At 34.4% G+C, this 8,064-nt stretch overlaps 1 long non-coding RNA gene across 1 annotated transcript; it reads right to left on the bottom strand.

Moving 5' to 3' along the window:
* Nucleotides 1–1,031: 1,031 nt before the first annotated feature.
* Nucleotides 1,032–4,988, bottom strand: LOC111090020. The gene is made up of 2 exons (XR_005369938.1): nucleotides 4,043–4,988; nucleotides 1,032–2,391 (listed from the first exon to the last, which is right to left on the bottom strand). It is a non-coding gene; the product is annotated as an uncharacterized LOC111090020 (long non-coding RNA).
* Nucleotides 4,989–8,064: the final 3,076 nt, after the last annotated feature.

Genomic DNA, 8,064 nt, shown 5'->3' with positions numbered 1-8,064 from the left:
TCTGTATCCTCGCAAACATCTGATGTTTCCTGACTTGTTAATTTTAGCTATTCTGACTGGTGTTGAGGTTGTATTTCATTTTGTGGTTTTGATTTGTATTTCTCTGATGATGAGTGTTGTTGAGCATTTTTCATGTGTCAGTTGACCATTTGTCTTTGGAGAAATGTTTGTTCATGTCATAAAAACTTTTTAAAAAGTTCCAGAATGTTATGTGTGTTTCTTCTTTCATAACCTCTTTCCCCTTTTTATTTTATTTCAATGTTGGAAGTTAACCCGTTTCTTTTAAAAATCATCTGGAAGCTTTCTATAGACATTTCTTCAATGCCTAAGTGATAGATATTTGTGACACATCAATGAATCTTCAGTCTTTTCACCGTTTGTAAATTCTCTGGTGGTCTGAAGGGGCTTGACTAGTTCTATCCCTAAACCAATTTGCTGGGCTTGAGTATAGGTCTTTAGTGTTGTCCTCTTCCAATTCATTTATAGACACACACACACACAGAATGACTATCACTATTGACTTCTTAGATAGATAGATAGGCAGGTGTCATATTCTGATTGCATTTTTTAAAATATTTAAAAATTAAAATAGTGGATCTAGAAATTGAACAAATAAGTTTCCTTATCTTTTCATTATATTAGAATAATTTTTTAAAAATTTTTAATTTTTTTTGTTTTTTAATTTTTTGTTTTTTTTAAAAACAAAATTTGTTGTTTGGAATAATTAATTACATATTCTTCAAAATAAACTGCAGCCTTAAATCAGATATAATTTATATTCAGCATTAAAATTATTCCAAAATAATATGCATTTCCACTGTAAGCGAAGCACACATCTTTAAAAATAAACCATCAAAAGTTATACAATCTTCAAATTATGTAAATAACTAATTGATAACATTTAGATAACAAAATTTATTAAAGTAATTCTGGCTCAGAATTAATTTTGGAAAAAAAAGAATTAATTTGGGAATATTAAAATTAGTCTCAGAAACATGTTAACAAATTGACACAAGATTTGCACACTTCTAAAATGTAATCTGACAAACATTTTTTCCAAATTTTTCTTATCAGCTTTTTTTTTTTTGCTGAACTGCAAGATTGCTTTTCTTGGTTGCCATTAGTAACTGTGACAGTTATTATAGCATCAACCTGATAATTATGTATTTTTAAGAGATACTGGCAAATGCAAGAGTGACTAATTATTTAAAGTCATTTAAATTATACCTTTATAAGGTTATTAGCAGCCATGCTTTTGATATATATTTTTTGTCATATTTAGCATATAAAAGACATGTAAAGCTATTAAATGAGTCATAAAATCTATATATAACATGCCTTGAGATAAACGTATGTATATATACCTAGGGATATATAAATAATTGGATGATTTTAGTGTTATATAGTCCTAAACTATACTGTCAGTACAGTTGATCTTGCAAAAACACAATCTCTCATTCTAGGCCAAATTAATTTTGAAAAATAGATTAATATAAATATCTCAAAAGAAAAAGTTTCTGCCTTATCTGTTTTATAAACATAAGTTAAACTTTAACTTTTTTTAATTTAAACTTTATCTTAAGTCAAATTGTCACCACAAACCTTCAATAATCACAATTTATCATCTTGCCTTATTTTACTGCTTTTTTGTAGTTCCTTATAGGCAGGACATACAGAGATGAGAATTGTTTGAGGACAGAAAATGTAATATAGTTAGGAAATACCTTCTGCACTATTGAAAAAGCACTTTACAACATGAGAAATTTGATGACTAACAATCTAAATTATCTTTAACCCATCCATGTACTTCCAATAAACTAAGCACTCTTTGTATCAGACCCATCGAATAAGTGTGGCCTGGAGGAAAATGGTCTGTTTATTTGTGTGGTAAACAAGATGATGGTTCTAATGAGCTATGTCTATCATCTTTCATCATTAATTATAAGGAAGAAGACTAAATTACCTGAAAATTATTTCTCCCTTGTTAGATGAGGCTGATGATAAGTTGTGTGGGGATGCCTCTACCTGGACCATGATAAGGATGAACTGGCCTCAGGTAGATTTGTATGTCAGGTGTCTTTCAGATATGAGAAATGGAATGCCAGCTAGACAATCTATATGTTTGTCCAAGACTTAGACCATTTAGGGTAACTTTTAAAGATATGTAATCATTTCTGGCTGGCAGTATATTAAATCTTATCCAAAATTATCCTCTCTCCTCACTCCTACTCTCAGGGACTCAGCAATGTGACTTATTTTATCCAACAGAATTTTACCAGAAGTGATACAAGCAAAGCTTTGAAAATTGTTTCATTGATGTCCCTCTCACAACAAGAGGATGCTCAGCAAGCCAACTACTGCAGAAGAAAGAAGATTAGGGTAGCCTCCAGCCTGTGGGAAAATAAAACATTGTTTAAATCATTCAGTTTGGGGTGGTTTGTTCAATACTGTTTCATGCATGTACATGTGTGTGTATGTGTATGTATGACCATACTAAACTGACACAGTGTTGGAAGTGATTTGAGAACTTATAAAACAAAAAAAATATGAGAGAGATATACAGGATAATTTATATGTCAATGACCATAAAAATATTAAATATATTTGACTTCTGATGCTGTGGGTAAAGGAACATGGTAGGAGGGCTAAATATGCTTGAAGGGAGAAAGCAATAACTAATCAATGAGAACAGAGTTCTGAGTAATGCAGGACAATCTTAGAGATAATACTAAATTTGAAAACTATATATTTTTTACATTTAACAGTAAACTATAATGTCACTTCAACATTACCAGAGATGTTTGTAACAGTTATAACTGCAAGAGCAATCTTTTTGGATGTGTTTATATGGAGTGCCCTATGATAAAATAGAAAGAACTTGTATTTGGAATGAAATAGAAAAATTAAAGTTGAAGCTTCCCAATTATCTACCTATGTATTTTTCTGAATATCAGTATTCTCATTCATAAAATAATAATTCCTTAATATATTCATTGTCAAGATTAGTCAGATATGCATAGGATCTTTCTCAATAAATAGTAGATATTGCTGTTATTATCCCTGAGACTATACTTTGCCCATAGAGAATCTTCAGTGAAAGGCAGTGATATTATAATTTTTGTTGTTAGGAAAGAAATGACTATAGCAATCACAATGCTGCAGATGTAAATTGCATATTTGAGTTTGAATGAAAGAATGATGCAGAAGTCAAACTGAATGATAACAAGACTTTTCCACAGTAGTGTACTTGCTCTGATGACAAACAAAAGCAAGCATAGTATAAAAAGAAGGAAAAACTGTTTTATTTGAAAACAATCCAGACTTACCACGGGGGCATAAGACAAGATCAATAAAGCAGCAAGATAATAAATAAAATTATCAGCCTCTCATTTTATACAAGTCTGGACTGTTGAGGGAAGTAGGAATGATAGAACTATAGTTTCATAATGCTCACATAGTAATTGTATTATATATAATAGCTATTAATCAAGTTGTATATGGTTCACATTCACATGTGGACCAGACCTTATTTAAAATTATGTTATTATGAAAACTGCTGAATTAGAAGACCTTCTCATTTATATGCACAGACATTTAATATGGACAATACACCAATTACAGCTGCCATTCATGAGGTACTCATTATGAACTAGGAACTAAGTTAAGAGCTTTACATAGATTATTTAGTTTATTTCTTATAAACTCTACGTTTTACAAAGGGGAAAAATGAGGTTGCCAAATAGTAAGTAATTTGTTTAATGTCATAGAACTATTAAGTAGGGGAGGCAGGATTTGAATTTAGTATGTTTCTAAAGTCTGTGCTCTCAAGGATCAGCATTTGCAGTGTTTACCCAAGAGATGAGGTTTGTACATGAACAATGCCTATTCCGTTCTTTATCCTTGATCCTCCTGGATTTTGTTATCATAAAAATTCATCTAAACAGCTACAAATAAGGATAATGCATGTATGTACAAAGAAAGTTGAACAGGTAACAAATCTCTTATAACAATGTACTTGGACAATTATGAACTCCCACTGTACCTTTCAGTAGCATCCAGGTGCCATTTATCATCTGCTCTTTCTTGGAGCATGTTGCCTTCTTTTTTTATTACACTTTTCATTTAAAAAATTTCTTTAATGTATGTTCTCTCTTTCACTGGGGTCAATTTCCTCTGATTATCAAGATATATTCCTCTCTTTCAGACTTTTCCACAGGCCTGATAATGTTTCGCAAATATATTAATGATGACGGCTTAAGGTCTCTAAGATGGGCTATATCAAAATTTTTACAGATTACTATACAGTTCCTTAGGGAGATAAAAACTGAACTTGCTGGAATTTCTTTGTGCTAAGATGGGACAATTAGTCTATTCATATAATGAAAGCACTGGCAAAAGCTGTCAAAGTCAACTGTCTTAGAGCTCTGGAAGCTAACCAAAAGCTTGCAGCAATCTAAGGACATTTATTCAAGATAAATAGCTAAATCTAGGTAAGTACAACAAATCATTTGGTGTTTGTAACTTGTCCTATTTCCATTCCCCTTTCCCTAGATCTCTAGTAGCCTTAGAAACCACAGCTGCACAATCATGGTGAACACAAGCAACCTCTCATCCATTTTAGAGCAAAGAATAGGATTGGAGTTCCTCCAAAGCTTCAGTTCTAGAAAATTGTCACTATTGACCTGTTTGCAGTTCCCTGGAAAATTGCATTCATAGGCCATATCTCCATTTGACTTAATTCAGGCCTCACCCAGGATGAACAACTTTTCCTTTGGGCATTTAGAAAAAACAATTAGTGATAATTCTTTAACACTGTAGCTTCCTGTGGCAGCAATAAAAGTTGGAGCAAACAAGTTGACCAGCAAACTTAAAAGGAAAAGCTGATAGATGAGATACCCGTAACAGATTCTGAAAAGTGCAAAATATATTTCTGGGAATCTAGATTTTAAGACAAAAATTATTACTAAAAATTGCTAACCAAAGATCCCCAAAATATATGAAACTAAAATTTATGGAATTAAAAAGATATATAGAAAATTTAAAAATAATAACTTGAATTTTCAATATCCCACTTTCTTTTTTTTTTTTTTTTTTTTTTTTTTTTTTTTTTTTTTTTAATTTTTTTTTTTATTGGTGTTCAATTTACTAACATACAGAATAACACCCAGTGCCCGTCACCCATTCACTCCCACCCCCCGCCCTCCTCCCCTTCTACCACCCCTAGTTCGTTTCCCAGAGTTAGCAGTCTTTATGTTCTGTCTCCCTTTCTGATATTTCCCACACATTTCTTCTCCCTTCCCTTATTTTCCCTTTCACTATTATTTATATTCCCCAAATGAATGAGAACATATAATGTTTGTCCTTCTCTGACTGACTTACTTCACTCAGCATAATACCCTCCAGTTCCATCCACGTTGAAGCAAATGGTGGGTATTTGTCATTTCTAATAGCTGAGTAATATTCCATTGTATACATAAACCACATCTTCTTTATCCATTCATCTTTCGTTGGACACCGAGGCTCCTTCCACAGTTTGGCTATCGTGGCCATTGCTGCTAGAAACATCGGGGTGCAGGTGTCCCAGCGTTTCATTGCATTTGTATCTTTGGGGTAAATCCCCAACAGTGCAATTGCTGGGTCGTAGGGCAGGTATATTTTTAACTGTTTGAGGAACCTCCACACAGTTTTCCACAGTGGCTGCACCAGTTCACATTCCCACCAACAGTGTAGGAGGGTTCCCTTTTCTCCACATCCTCTCCAACATTTGTTGTTTCCTGCCTTGTTAATTTTTCCCATTCTCACTGGTGTGAGGTGGTATCTCATTGTGGTTTTGATTTGTATTTCCCTGATGGCAAGTGATGCAGAGCATTTTCTCATGTGCATGTTGGCCATGTCTATGTCTTCTTCTGTGAGATTTCTGTTCATGTCTTTTGCCCATTTCATGATTGGATTGTTTGTTTCTTTGGTGTTGAGTTTAAAAAGTTCTTTATAGATCTTGGAAACTAGCCCTTTATCTGATATGTCATTTGCAAATATCTTCTCCCATTCTGTAGGTTGTCTTTGAGTTTTGTTGACTGTATCCTTTGCTGTGCAAAAGCTTCTTATCTTGATGAAGTCCCAATAGTTCATTTTTGCTTTTGTTTCTTTTGCCTTCGTGGATGTATCTTGCAAGAAGTTACTATGGCCGAGTTCAAAAAGGGTGTTGCCTGTGTTCTTCTCTAGGATTTTGATGGAATCTTGTCTCACATTTAGATCTTTCATCCATTTTGAGTTTATCTTTGTGTATGGTGAAAGAGAGTGGTCTAGTTTCATTCTTCTGCATGTGGATGTCCAATTTTCCCAGCACCATTTATTGAAGAGACTGTCTTTCTTCCAATGGATAGTCTTTCCTCCTTTATCGAATATTAGTTGCCCATAAAGTTCAGGGTCCACTTCTGGATTCTCTATTCTGTTCCACTGATCTATGCGTCTGTTTTTGTGCCAGTACCACACTGTCTTGATGACCACAGCTTTGTAGTACAACCTGAAATCTGGCATTGTGATGCCCCCAGATATGGTTTTCTTTTTTAAAATTCCCCTGGCTATTCGGGGTCTTTTCTGATTCCACACAAATCTTAAAATAATTTGTTCTAACTCTCTGAAGAAAGTCCATGGTATTTTGATAGGGATTGCATTAAACGTGTATATTGCCCTGGGTAACATTGACATTTTCACAATATTAATTCTGCCAATCCATGAGCATGGAATATTTTTCCATCTCTTTGTGTCTTCCTCAATTTCTTTCAGAAGTGTTCTATAGTTTTGAGGGTATAGATCCTTTACATCTTTGGTTAGGTTTATTCCTAGGTATCTTATGCTTTTGGGTGCAATTGTAAATGGGATTGACTCCTTAATTTCTCTTTCTTCAGTCTCATTGTTAGTGTATAGAAATGCCACTGACTTCTGGGCATTGATTTTGTATCCTGCCACGCTACCGAATTGCTGTATGAGTTCTAGCAATCTTGGGGTGGAGACTTTTGGGTTTTCTATGTAGAGTATCATGTCATCGGCGAAGAGGGAGAGTTTGACTTCTTCTTTGCCAATTTGAATGCCTTTAATGTCTTTTTGTTGTCTGATTGCTGAGGCTAGGACTTCCAGTACTATGTTGAATAGCAGTGGTGAGAGTGGACATCCCTGTCTTGTTCCTGATCTTAGGGGAAAGGCTCCCAGTGCTTCCCCATTGAGAATGATATTTGCTGTGGGCTTTTCATAGATGGCTTTTAAGATGTCGAGGAATGTTCCCTCTATCCCTACACTCTGAAGAGTTTTGATCAGGAATGGATGCTGTATTTTGTCAAATGCTTTCTCTGCATCCAATGAGAGGATCATATGGTTCTTGGTTTTTCTCTTGCTGATATGATGAATCACATTGATTGTTTTACGGGTGTTGAACCAGCCTTGTGTCCCAGGGATAAATCCTACTTGGTCATGGTGAATAATTTTCTTAATGTACTGTTGGATCCTATTGGCCAGTATCTTGTTGAGAATTTTTGCATCCATGTTCATCAGGGATATTGGTCTGTAATTCTCCTTTTTGGCGGGGTCTTTGTCTGGCTTTGGAATTAAGGTGATGCTGGCTTCATAGAACGAATTTGGAAGTACTCCATCTCTTTCTATCTTTCCAAACAGCTTTAGGAGAATAGGTATGATTTCTTCTTTAAACGTTTGATAAAATTCTCCTGGGAAGCCATCTGGCCCTGGACTCTTGTGTCTTGGGAGGTTTTTGATGACTGCTTCAATTTCCTCCCTGGTTATTGGCCTGTTCAGGTTTTCTATTTCTTCCTGTTCCAGTTTTGGTAGTTTGTGGCTTTCCAGGAATGCGTCCATTTCTTCTAGATTGCCTAATTTATTGGCGTATAGCTGTTCATAATATGTTTTTAAAATCGTTTGTATTTCCTTGGTGTTGGTAGTGATCTCTCCTTTCTCATTCATGATTTTATTAATTTGAGTCTTCTCTCTCTTCTTTTTAATAAGGCTGGCTAATGGTTTATCTATCTTATTAATTCTTTCAAAGAACCAACTCCT

The sequence above is a fragment of the Canis lupus genome, chromosome 15 (assembly GCF_011100685.1).
Source record: "Canis lupus familiaris isolate Mischka breed German Shepherd chromosome 15, alternate assembly UU_Cfam_GSD_1.0, whole genome shotgun sequence".
Taxonomy (NCBI): Eukaryota; Metazoa; Chordata; class Mammalia; order Carnivora; family Canidae; genus Canis; species Canis lupus.
This window is presented reverse-complemented; position numbering and strand designations above follow the sequence as displayed.